This window comes from Danio rerio, chromosome 5, assembly GCF_052040795.2.
Source record: "Danio rerio strain M-AB ecotype USA chromosome 5, GRCz13ab, whole genome shotgun sequence".
Lineage (NCBI taxonomy): Eukaryota > Metazoa > Chordata > Actinopteri > Cypriniformes > Danionidae > Danio > Danio rerio.
The window spans coordinates 37,972,501-37,986,056 of record NC_141025.1 but is presented as its reverse complement, the minus strand read 5'-3'; the positions used below and the strand labels follow the sequence as shown (position 1 = coordinate 37,986,056).

General features: G+C 36.5%; 2 protein-coding genes and 1 long non-coding RNA gene across 8 annotated transcripts in view; all 3 read right to left on the bottom strand.

Annotated features, from left to right (window-relative positions):
* The window catches only part of slc8a2a (solute carrier family 8 member 2a), a 155,362-nt gene that overhangs the window by 118,226 nt on the left and 23,580 nt on the right, over nt 1-13,556 (bottom strand). The gene's annotated exons all lie outside the window — the stretch shown is intronic.
* mark4a (MAP/microtubule affinity-regulating kinase 4a) overlaps nt 1-13,556 on the bottom strand; it is a 76,008-nt gene that overhangs the window by 56,078 nt on the left and 6,374 nt on the right. The gene's annotated exons all lie outside the window — the stretch shown is intronic.
* Nucleotides 4,897-8,240, bottom strand: LOC147844056 (uncharacterized). Of its 2 annotated transcripts, XR_015490666.2 has the most exons (7): nt 8,137-8,240; nt 7,925-8,032; nt 6,981-7,064; nt 6,806-6,860; nt 6,631-6,706; nt 6,380-6,556; nt 4,897-6,043 (listed from the first exon to the last, which is right to left on the bottom strand). It is a non-coding gene; the product is annotated as an uncharacterized LOC147844056 (long non-coding RNA). The 2 variants fall into 2 exon arrangements; XR_015944597.1 differs by having other exon boundaries at nt 4,898-6,043; nt 7,925-8,240.

Here is a 13,556-nt window from a genome sequence, read left to right as displayed (position 1 = left end):
GCTGAAATCCTCGATTTGCACACACACACAACAATCCACACACTTGTGTTTTAAATTGGAAGTTGCAGATTAATAGTTGTGTATTTGTAAAATGTCATTCACAAATACAAAGTGACAGACACACGTGTGCACGGCAAATTTGACTGCATCTTCGCTCTACAACCACAGGTCGGCACTCACAACCTCTCAGATTCATCAGTACAACTACAAATCTCCCGCGCTCTGACTTTTGCTACACATCTCCCGCGATCTCTGTAGCAGAACTCATCTGTGCACTCGCAGATGCAGAGGCGTGAGCAGCGCGGGGCAGGGGAGGGGCGGGGCTGGTGTAAAGCTGTTTGATTGGCTGATGCCTGACCAATGAACAATGCTAGCAGCCAACAGGACTGAGGTGCAAAATAATCATTTCCCACGATTATTTTATTATTTAGGGTTTATTTAAACTCTTTTCTGAAGAGATTCTTGTTAAAAATAATAAATTCTGTGGAAATGTACATACCAGTAAAAGAGCAGCAAAGCCAGTTTATTGGCTAGAGCCAGCCAATGAGATGGGGCGTTTCTGTTTGTCAGGACACAGGGCAGCTCACGTTGTTGGAGGCCTCGAGCAATCAGAGGGTAAGTTATGATTTTTAATAATTATCTATATGTTCAATACTGTTAGCTAAGCTAAGGACTGTGCTGGGTGCTTCTCTTGTTTGTTTTTTTATATAAGAAACAGTTATGAGTTATCTAGGAGCTGCTTTCAATCATGTTATATGGTTCTAAAGATACGATTCAACCCACATGAAATAAGAAGTTGTAATAGTATTTATAGTAAATAATAGTACGTTTTTTAACCATACTAACTATAGTAAACTGTATTATACAGTATATATTGCAGTATCTACAACTTTGTTAATGAATGCAACAGCACACTGTAGTATTAACTAGCATGAACTTTAATAAATTGAAGTATACTTGTATGTATGTGAGTATATATATATATATATATATATATATATATATATATATATATATATATATATATATAGCTTAAATTTGAAAAAATTGAAATATAGCTATCTGTTTAAAACTAAACATTCTAATGCCATTTATTATGCAAATATCAAGTTGAAACAAATCTGTTAAGAACACATATATATATATGTAAAACCTAATACATTTTAAAGCAGTTTCATTTCTTTCTAATTTTTACATCTACATGCATTACATCTGATTTAGGTCCACAACTTGCATCCTTCAACATGATACGTGTGTTCAAAGGAAGAGCAACTAGGTAAGGGAGACAGTGTCCATCGCTCGGCTGAGGGTCCACTTTGAGCATCTCATCTGCAGGGTTAAGCAACATAAGCTGAACAGTCATCATCTCTCTCTATTACAGCGAGCATCAACCAGCTTTACACAATGGCTTGCTTTCTGACCATTAGTTAAGGCTTGAGCAAAGTATTAAAGAGGAGATAACATTTGATGGGTAATGATGAAGTTGGATTTACCACCTCCATCTCATTATGAACAAGGAAAAACCCTGAAATATTTCAATACAAGTAACTAGACATTTGCACTGCACTTATTTGGACTGTAAATTTTATTTGACAAATTACATTCCCTTACAGAACAGGTGTCAAACTCAGTTCCTGGAGGGCTGCAGCTTTGCAAAGTTTAGTTCTAACCCTAATTAAACACACCTGATCAAACTAATTGAGTCCTTCAGGTTTGTTTGAAACTTTCACTTAAGTGTGTTGAAGCAGGGTTGCAACTAAAAACGTGCAGGGTTACGGCCCTTCAGGAACTGAGTTTGACACCCCTGCCTTACAGTAAAGTGTAAAAATACTACATTAAACAATTATCAAAATAAAAGTTGTGTTTGTGGGTGAGTGTGTGTTTTGTTCAAATCTGTAGTCATCTTGGCAAGAAAAAAGAGAAAATAAAGTCGGCTTCCTCTTGAATGATCTGAATCATTTTGAAGTGTTTGTAGATGAGCTGGATCATCATGTCATCTTTAGCATAAATAACATCCTATTCAAGCTATGCAGCTTCTCTGAGTTCCTCATCGACTTGAAACATGCTGATCTCTCCTGTCACTCCATCCTTACAGGAAACTGAGAAATAACCTATAGTTAGTAACGTTCATAATTAAAAAAAGTGATATAAAGGACACACTGTACACAAACATGTAAATAGATAGATGGATAGATAGATATGATGCAGGTTATAATAACAAAAACCGGTATGATCTGTAAGAAACTGAAACGCCTAGTGTTATTTTTAATTGCTATTAATGTGTGTGTGTGTGTGTGTGTGTGTGTGTGTGTAAATATACTTCAATTTATTAAAGTTCATGCTAGTTAATACTACAGTGTGCTGTTGCATTCATTAACAAAGTTGTAGATACTGCAATATATACTGTATAATACAGTTTACTATAGTTAGTATGGTTAAAAAACGTACTATTATTTACTATAAATACTATTACAACTTCTTATTTCATGTGGGTTGAATCGTATCTTTAGAACCATATAACATGATTGAAAGCAGCTCCTAGATAACTCATAACTGTTTCTTATATAAAAAAACAAACAAGAGAAGCACCCAGCACAGTCCTTAGCTTAGCTAACAGTATTGAACATATAGATAATTATTAAAAATCATAACTTACCCTCTGATTGCTCGAGGCCTCCAACAACGTGAGCTGCCCTGTGTCCTGACAAACAGAAACGCCCCATCTCATTGGCTGGCTCTAGCCAATAAACTGGCTTTGCTGCTCTTTTACTGGTATGTACATTTCCACAGAATTTATTATTTTTAACAAGAATCTCTTCAGAAAAGAGTTTAAATAAACCCTAAATAATAAAATAATCGTGGGAAATGATTATTTTGCACCTCAGTCCTGTTGGCTGCTAGCATTGTTCATTGGTCAGGCATCAGCCAATCAAACAGCTTTACACCAGCCCCGCCCCTCCCCTGCCCCGCGCTGCTCACGCCTCTGCATCTGCGAGTGCACAGATGAGTTCTGCTACAGAGATCGCGGGAGATGTGTAGCAAAAGTCAGAGCGCGGGAGATTTGTAGTTGTACTGATGAATCTGAGAGGTTGTGAGTGCCGACCTGTGGTTGTAGAGCGAAGATGCAGTCAAATTTGCCGTGCACACGTGTGTCTGTCACTTTGTATTTGTGAATGACATTTTACAAATACACAACTATTAATCTGCAACTTCCAATTTAAAACACAAGTGTGTGGATTGTTGTGTGTGTGTGCAAATCGAGGATTTCAGCTGTTCACATCAGAGCTGTAAGTGTACATTTCAACCTACACATACAAATATTATTATCACAAGTGCTCACATTTACATTTGCAAGCTCTCGAGTTTCGCAACTGATTTACTTTCATAAGAACTGTCACCTGACCAACCAAGGGAGAAAAAAAATTAACATATACAGATAAGTCCCCAAAATTATTCATACCACAGGAAAACTCTTGACTTAAAATGACCTTTAATTACCCAGCAATTCTTTTAACCAAAAATGACACAAGCTTCTCCAGAAAGATAAGACGATGTACAAGAGGCATCATTGTGGGAAAAAAAATAATACAGCAGCTTTATTTACATTTGAACAAAAGCTCGAAGTCAGAATTTTGGGCTTGACATTATATAAATTATGTACACTCTATATTCACACTTTATTGGTACACCCGTCCAACTGCTCGTTAAGGCAAATTTCTAATTACCCAATCACATGGCAGCAACTCAATGCATTTAAGCATGTAGACAAGTTCAAGATGATCTGCTGCAGTTCAAACTGAGCACTGGGGTTTTCACGCACAACCATCCCTAGGGTTTACAAGGAATAGTCAGAAAAAGAGAAAATATCTTGTGAGCTGCTGTTCTGTGGATGCAAATGCCTTGTTGATGCCAGAGGTCAGTGGAAAATAGCCAGACTGGTTTGAGCTGATAGAAGGGCAACAGTAACTCAAATAACCACTCATTACAACAGAGCTATGCAGAAGAGCATCTCTGAATGCACAACACGTCCAACCTTGAGGCAGATGGGCTACTGCACCAGAAAACCAAACCGGGTGCCACTCCTGTCAGCTAAGAACAAAAAACTGAGGCTAAAGTTCAAACAGGCTCACCAAAATTGGACAATAGTAGATTGGAAAAACGTTGCCTGGTCTGATGAGTCTCGATTTCTGCTGCGACATTCAGATGGTAGGATCAGAATTTGGCATCAACAACATGAGAGCATTGACCCATCAATGGTTCAGGCTGGTGGTGTTGGTGTTATGGTGTGAGGGATATTTTCTTGTCCCACTTTGGGCCCATTAGTACCAATTGAGCATCACGTCAATGCCACAACCTATTGTTGCAGACCATGTCCATCCCTTTATGCCCACAGTGTACCCATCTTCTGATGGCTACTTCCAGCAGAATAACACGCCATGTCATAAAGCATGAATCATCTCAGACTGGCGTCTTGAACATGACAATGAGTTCACTGTACTCAAATGGCCTCCACAGTCACCAGATCTAAATCCAATAGTGCACCTTTGGGATGTGGTGGAACAGGAGAATCACATCATGGATGTGCAGCAGACAAATCGTATTAATATGGACTAAAATCTCTGAGGAATATTTCCAGTACCTTGTTGAATCTATGCCACGAAGGATTAAGGCACTTCTGAAGGCAAAAAGGGTCCAACCGGCTACTAGTCAAGTGTACCTAAAAAAGTGGCCCGTGAGTGAAGGTACATAATGCATATGAAAAAAGTAGTGGCACTACTGTCGAATCAAAATATAAAACAACAATCCAGCACACACTTGCCTGATCGTTACTGCTCTTCAGTGTGCAAAACATTTCATTCTCTACACTCTCAGAAAAAAAGGTACAAAATTGTACCTTTTAGGGTACAAATGGCCCGTCACTGGGGTGGTACCCTTAAGGGTACAAATTTGTACCTCTATTTGAAGGTACAAAATTGTACCTTCTACATTTGTACCCTTTAAGGGACAATTTTGTACCCCCACCGAAGGTACAAAAATGTACCTTTTTATATTATATAGCATTTTCAGGGTACTGACCCAGGCATTTTGATCCTTTGGTAACTGCATGCACAAATAAATAAATAAATAAAATATTATGGTTTGCAGATGTCCATTTTTATTTATTAATGTAGAAATATTTCATTACAACTCACAACTGAAAGTGTTAAGGAATAAAATTACACAGCAAGTATAAAGCAGACATGTAAAACAGTAAAAAGAACAATTTAGATAACAAATAAAAACTGTTCACTCACTGTACAGTATATAATCTACCCTTAATACAAAGACCACAAGAATACTGTTTAAGATTTATAAACACATTACACAGGCTACATCAAGTCCTGCACTTTATAAAGTCCAAAGTATTTGTCTTGAGTCAGAATACTCAGTCATAATAAATAATTTGTCATCAAAATTTTCTCTGTATTTCAGAATGAAGGCAATTTTTCTCTATAAATTGCTTCAACAGTGCAGAAAACCAAAAACATCAGTAGCCTCTTCCTCAACATCAGTAGATTACTCCTCATCATCCTCAAGTGGAGTTGTAATTTGTTGTAACACAATATGAGTTTATGCTTTTGATAAACATGACATGTAAAGCACTCATATCTGGAAAATGTTCTTTGATAGTCATTAGGACCACAAGTTATTTAAAATTTTGCTTTATGCATGAATGAGAGCAGTGTGCTGGATTAACTTTATGATTGTGATTATCCCAAGAGCATGTAGAGAAACAAAAAACAAGGTTGATCACTTTGGTAACTGGAGTAGATCGAGGCTTGTCACAGTCCACCGTTCATTCAAAACATTCCACTGCAGAAACATCAGGGTGTTCTTCTAATAAGATGGATATGTCAAAGATGTATATTTGTCCACATCATTAGCCCGGCCAATCGCAATTCCATCAACTCTGAAGACTGCCGTGACTCGTCTTGTTAACACAGTTGTCCAGTCGGTGGCCTCCTCCTGTACTTGAACTGTTGGATGTGGTGAAGATGGTTCACTGTAAATGACAAAGCAATAATTACATTAATATCAGTCACTCTATCACTGATGAAGAGAAAATCAACATGCATAGAAAGTAAAATAATTAATATTCACTGATTAAAAAAAAAAGTATCACAGATTAAAAGACTAATATAAATTTCATTCATTCATTCAATTTCTTTTCGGCTTAGTCCCTTTATTAATCTGGGGTTGCCACAGTGGAATGAACCACCAACTTATCCAGCATATGTTTTATGCAGCAGATGCCCTTCCAGCTGCAACCCAGTATTACGAAACATCCAGACACACTTATTCACACACACATTTATACACTACAGACAAATAAGCTTACCAAATTTAGCTATAGCGCATGTCTTTGGACTTGTGGGGAAACCGGAGCACTTGGAGGAAACCCTCACGAACACTGTAAGAATATGCAAACTCCTCACACAAATGCCAACTGACCCAGCCGAGGCTCGAACCAGCGACCTTCTTGCTGTAAGGTGACAGCACTACCCACTGCATCATCCTAATATAAAGAATATCAAGAATTATAAAATGCATTTATCACAGCATATACTAAACAGAAAACAACATACGCACCTGAGCACAACGAAATGTTGAAGTGTCTCGCTTAACAAGGCTGGCAACATGAGAAGTGCTGCTGTAAAATCAATTCCTGGAACATAAGATGTGGCAAACAAACAAATATGAAGGAATCCATCCAAAGCTAGAATTTAATAATATTAATCAAGTGGAGAAAGTTTAGAAAGAGTACCTTAGAGTCAGATCCATAGCATTCTTCAGTTGATCTCTCATCTTTCGATGAATACCTAGAAAATAATTTTAAACACGTGGGTGTACATTTATTGTTGTTTGTAAGTAAAAACCTACAAATTTAAAATAGTATGTAAGCCATTAAAACCATGGTATAGATAATGAGACATACTTACATCTTGTAACTGAGCCATGCTTTCATTTGACATGCCTTCATTGGTCTGATGCTGTTAGCCTACATTATGTTGTTCAATCTTGTCCTGAAATACAATTGGAAACTTCATAAACTTCTGGAAAGCAATAAGATAAAGCAATAACTATTTATTTATTTTGAGATATTAATAAAATAGGTAAAATAGCTCAAGGTAAGTTACCAGTTTCAGAACAGATAAGACAAATTATTACATTAAAGAACAAAGTACAATTTAAAACGTCGATTTATACAACGTGGTATGTTAATAATTATTTTACATTAACATAAGTATAACGTTAAACGATAGTAAAGCACCAACAATTCTGGACATGAGAGTTTGTGGACACTCCTCAACATTAATATAACTTAGACACTGAAACGAAGATAAGTACAAGCATACACACGCCACGTTTGTAACTAGCCACGTTTACATAATCAGTCGCATTGTCGGTGACAAAATTGTGATTTTGCTTCACAAAATGGCGGTGTATAACCGTCTACAATTACATTTCCTCGGTCAACCGTGGCTAGAAAATGGCCTCAAAATATAAAACATTATCGATAATTACAAATTTCCAGTATTAATAACAAAAGGTTTTATATCAAGGTATATGAAGACTTTAGTCGCGCCAGCTCCGGGCCACACCGCACATTACTCACGGCCCGATTCCGGTGCACGGATACGGCAGCGTCGGCTCGCTTCTGCCGCCGCATCTGGCCAAAGTAACGATACAGCAGACGGACTCGGGCAGGCGAGAATCTAGCCGCAACTGGCCCGAGTGTATTTTGCTATCTGGGTTGCGATTATATTCCGCCGTGGCAACACTTATTAATAAAGCAGTTACGTAAGATATAAGGCGCGAATACGTAACGTAAGCGATAAAGGGAGCTTTTACACCGAGAAAACTAACAGCATATAATACTCACCTTATATAAAGTTATGTCCCTCGGTGACTTCGATATCACATTGTATTAACTTCTTTAATAAGCTGCAGACATCTTAGCAAACTCCATCCTGCAGGCCAGCCCGGAGCACTTAAAGCGGGGGAAAGCCGAGACCCGAGAGTCAGACAAAATCAACAGAACACGGCTTCACATGTAAAAATGAGACTGAAAATACATCTTTAATACATTCTTACCTGAAAAATGTGGACTCGAAAATAGACTTTTCTTTGAAAAGCGTGCGAAGTTCTTTGTAAACAGCCAGCATACTCGACGGACCGCCTCAGTAACAAACACTACTATAACGTCTCAACAAGCCAAATTCTTAAAGAGACAGCAACATCACCACCTGTATGAAGATGCTGTCACTCTGCATGGTTCTTCTTATTCTGCATCCCATATACTATAGGGTCTTAAACAGTTAGCAAAGACCAGTATTTACGTTTTTTATGATTAAAATTACATTCAATTATAAATTAAATTATTAACGATTTTGAGATTTTTTTTATTTAAATACATGAAAAAATTTTAATTATTCAAATATTTAATTCAATCAATTTATTTATTTATTTATTATATTTATAAATTATGTATTTTAGTATTAATGTTTAGTATTAATGCATTTAAATTAGTGTTATATAGTGTCTTGATCTTATCATGAGCTGAGGGTGCAATTTTGTTCCTATAGGGAAACAAAATATATAATTGTACCTTTAAAGGTTCCAAATTGGTCCTTTACGGTACAATTTTGTATCCAAATGTGCTTTAAAAGGTACAAAAATGTACCTTTTAAACCTAAATCTGGACATTTGTACCTTTATAGCCCATTTGAGTACAAAATTGTACCCTAAGGACCAATATGGGACCTTTAAAGGTACAATTTTATATTTTGTTCCCTCTAGGAACAAAATTGTACCTTCACTGTACCTTTTTTTCTGAGAGTGTACATTTCTAGTAAGTATTGATAGTGTGAGGATTGTGTTATTCATTCATTCATTCATTTTCTTTTCGGCTTAGTCCCTTTCTGAGTCGCCACAGGGGAATGAACCACCAACTTATCTAGCACATGTTTTATGCAGCGGATGCCTTTCCAGCTGCAACCTATAACTGGAAAACACCCATACACTCTCATTCACACATATACACTATGGACAATTTTAGCTTACCCAATTCACCTGTACCGCATGTCTTTGGACTTGTGGGAGAAACCAGAGCACCTGAAGGAAACACACACAAATGTGGGGAGAACATGCAAACTCCACACAGAAATGCCAACTGACCCAGCCGAGGCTCGAACCAGCAACCTTCTTGCTGTTAGACGATCGTGCTATCCACCGCGTCGCCAGGATTGTGTTATTAAATTATTAAAGTATATTATTAAAAAATGTATTACTGTGGTATAGAAGAAGGTACATTTTTGCATTCTACATGGCTGTGCCCTAAAGTGAGTGTTGTGGGTACAAGTATGTAATATTATATCACAGATTCATGGAATTAATTTTCCATCGGATCCAGAGATATGTTTATTGGGCAATTACACAAATTTTAACCTCCAGCATAATTATGCTATTAAACTTACTCAAATGTTGCTGACAATAGCTAAAAAATGCATTGCTTTAAAATGGAAAACAGACATTGATGTACCAATTGGACTATGGATCTCAGAAGTTTGCAACTGTATTCCATTGGAGAAGATCACATATTCTTTGAGAGAAAAGGATGAAGTATTTTAAAAAATTTGGAATCCAGTTTTGAACTATATTAAAACAGTACCACTTGATTTGATTTGACAAAAAATAAATTGTTTCAACCGGTTTATACTGTATTTCCTCCCTTTTTATTTATTTATTTAATTTAATTTTAATTATTTATTTTATATACTGTGTATGTTTTAATTTAGTTTGTTTGCTGTCTTGTTTTGATGTTCTGTATTGTTAACTCTTGAAAAAGTGAAATAAAAATATATAATCACAAAAAATGTATTATGGTCTGTATTCCATGAATGAAAAAAACAACAGTCATTGAGAGAAAAGATTTAGTTCACACTATAGTTCACAAATATTTAACCGCTTCAAATACTTATTAAATTAATAGTTATAAATGCTTTTAAGTCCCCCCACCCTGGTGCTGATACCCCATACTTTCCCTAAACTTCTGTACATATCCATATTTTGGGGTTTGTCATCATTACACAGAAAAGATAAACAGGTGTTATTATAATACTACATAGCAGTAATCCCTTTAATCCTAAGAAACCTGCACTGGACTACATGAGATGGACTAGACCACAAGACATTTTGTCATGCTAAGTAGTCTACATCTGCATTGATCGTTTATGCTTTTTAATTCCAAATCATTAAACAACACACATAGCACAGCAATGATCTACACTGACGTCTGTCGACCAATGGCTGTAAAAACTTGTCGACAAAGATGCAGCAACTGATTTCACAAGACTACCACGAGAGGGAGACAAACCTTAGGTAAAAATCAAACGGTTTTGTCTGATCTGGACCCTTTACAAAAACAACTTTCTGATGCGACGGTAGCTACGTTTGTAAACATTAATGTTTTGTATTAGACAAAATTACATGTCATGTAAATTATATGTCATTCTAAAGGAAATATACATGTAGGATATACAGTGAAAACGCCACTAGATGGGGTTGTAATAACGTGGTTTAATAAATAATCCCAGCAGGTGATTTTTGAAGCCGTTTCTGTTTGGAGCTGAACATTGATGGACAAATTAAAAATAGCACCAGTGAATTGATTGAGGAACGGAACAATGTCAAATTCATTCCATACAATGTTGCAATGAAATATTCGAAGTGTTAGGTTTACTTTGTTGTCTTAAAGTAATGGGATATTTTAATAACTAATCACCCCATAGTAGACGACAGTGTCCTGCAAGACTTTACACTCTAACCGTCTTCTATTCCAGACTGTAGGGAGTTTCTACTTGGAGGTCAAGTTCATTCTACTTTCGAATTGTCGCTTTACAAGAAGTGGAGATTTACCCAGTAGTTATGGCGATGAAGTTCCATAAAAATAATAAAATAAAAATTAAAAAAATAAAGTTATCATAAAATATATATTAGTAATATATAACAACAACAACAACATTATAAACATAAAAGCAACATATAAAACGCCATGTTTTGTGCCCATATTCCATGTACACAGGGCTATATTCACAGCTAGTGTTTTTCAGCCAGTGTTAAACTTCTGCTGAAAGCTTAATGTGACTATTTTCAGTTTCACAAGGTTCCTTTTACAGCCTGTAAATGTAAACATTTTAATGTAAACATTAAGCATTCATATAGTTGTTTAAGAGTGAAATTAGATGGCAGATTGTGTAACTACTAGCGTTGTCAAGATCAGCAGGCCAATGCAGAAACTCCATTGAAAATTCTGCGGTAAAATAAAGTCTTATTTTAAAGACATGGTGAAGGGAAATGTAATTTAATACAGTGGTTTTTGTCCGGTCTGAGATCCATTTCATATTGTATATCTATCCGGTAGTGAAGATTACTGATTTTAAAAGAATTTAGACCTTAAATGTGGTAATTTTATAATGGACAGAATTGAGGCTGGCTGGCTGAAATTAAAAGTCTGTGAGAGTATCCCCCGATGCATTAAACAGGACATTTTATGGAAAACAGCAAGATGAGTTATAAAATGTATGTATATTTCTGCATAGTGCAGCATTTCTGCACAAAAACATAATGGATTTGCATATTTTACCTTAAGTTTATTTAGACAATATTTTTCTCCCTTTTTACCCAAAATATCTGTATAATAAAAAGCACAATGGTATATAATACAGACAACATCAAATCTAAATTTCATGCCTTCACAATAAATAGCAAAAGAGGAAACTTTAATTCGTTTGTACACCTTAATTTTAAAGATGCATAGAATTGTCTTGATAGTAGACATTCTGCATCCATGAGTAATTGCAGGACTGGCCTGCAGGAAGCCCTCTTCCACATCTAGAGGTTAAGTGTCTTGCTCTGGGGCGCAATGACAGTGAACAAAGGAAGGGCAGTGACATTAGAACCAGCCGTTCTCACCTCCAAAACTAACATCTTTATGGGCACACAATGTCAACATCCTCAGAGGGATCATTTGGGACTCGGACCAGTAACCTCTACTGTGAACTCCTTGCTTTGAGGTTAACAACGAGACTGTTAGACTAGATAAAAAAATGACAGAATGACGTGTGTAATTGCGTCCCCTCTGACACCTCTGTTTGTATGAGTGAGTTTGTGTGTAATGGCCGCTTTAGTGAGATTGTGGTGTAAATGTGTATGCGTTTGAGTTTTGTCCCGTTTCAGACCCACGCTACTGTTTCCTGCGGGACGTCCTCCTGACTAGTTGGCTGATGAAGCAAGAGCCTGTTTGCGTAAATATCCATGCAGTCCTGTGCGAAGGGGCCAGAGGTTAACCGCCCAATGCAATATTTCAGAATGCATGCTATTGTTTCTTTTTCTCGTTTACTCTCCCTCTTTCTCCCCTGTCCTCCCTGTTCCTCTCTCCCCTCACTTCTTTTCCGGAAGGCTTTCCTTCTCCTTCTACCCTGGAGACGCTATAAATTAACGCGTGACTCAAAGTTGCAGGCATGTTTTTGGCTTGGCTCAGCTCTCAGGTGGACTGTCAAAGGTCATGCAAATGGCGTGTGTGCTTGAGTTTGTGTCTGTTTACATGCCATTTTTCAGCCTCTTGAAATCATCTGAGGCATCGAAACAAAAGGTCTTTGTCGGAATAAGAGCTCTTCCGATTTTATTCTTGTGCTTTTAAATAATAGGTCCTAAAATGTTCTGAGGACAGTACAAAAGAACCACCCAAAACACAAACCTTTCACTGACCTCGCTCCTCCTAATGAGCAGCTACATTACATCAAATCAAGTCCATATGAATCATATTAACCAATCAGATTGCTCCATAAGGCACCATTAGGCCTTGATGTGCTCAGTATTACTTGATCGTACCTTACATTTCCTGTAAACACTCATGCTTGTGTACTCAAGAAAAGTGATTTTAGTCTGTTAGTCTGATCTTTAAACCTTATTTATTGAACTTATTACTAAGTATGTAGACAAGTTTCTCCACCAGTAAACAAAAAGGGGCTCGTAATGACTTAAAACTATTTCAAATGTAAGAAAGCTGGCATTAAAATAAACCAAAACAACTTAAAGCAAAATATTCTTCTTATTTTCCCTTTAATAGCTTTTTTTATCCTTTAACTGCCCCCACCAAGAAAAAAAATTGATTCATTTTCAAATTTAGACTCCTAAAGTTGCTAGTTGACATGCTCAATGCATATTTTTCCAACACATCCCAAATATCAGCTTCTACTAAATGGTTGAGAAGTAGGTTAATGGTAAAAGTACCAGAATGAATACAAACGGTACTTTTATTTAAAAACAATGAAAATAAAACATTTTTGAAATCCAAACCATCTTTATTTTTTGAAGTATGCCATAAATTATTTCAGATTCGATTCTGAACACGTTTTCTTGTTTATCTTTTTTTTTTTTTACAATACAACTAAAATCAAGAGTGTTAGTACAAAAGGATTGGGTTTGTTAGATTTTTTTTGGTACACCAACAA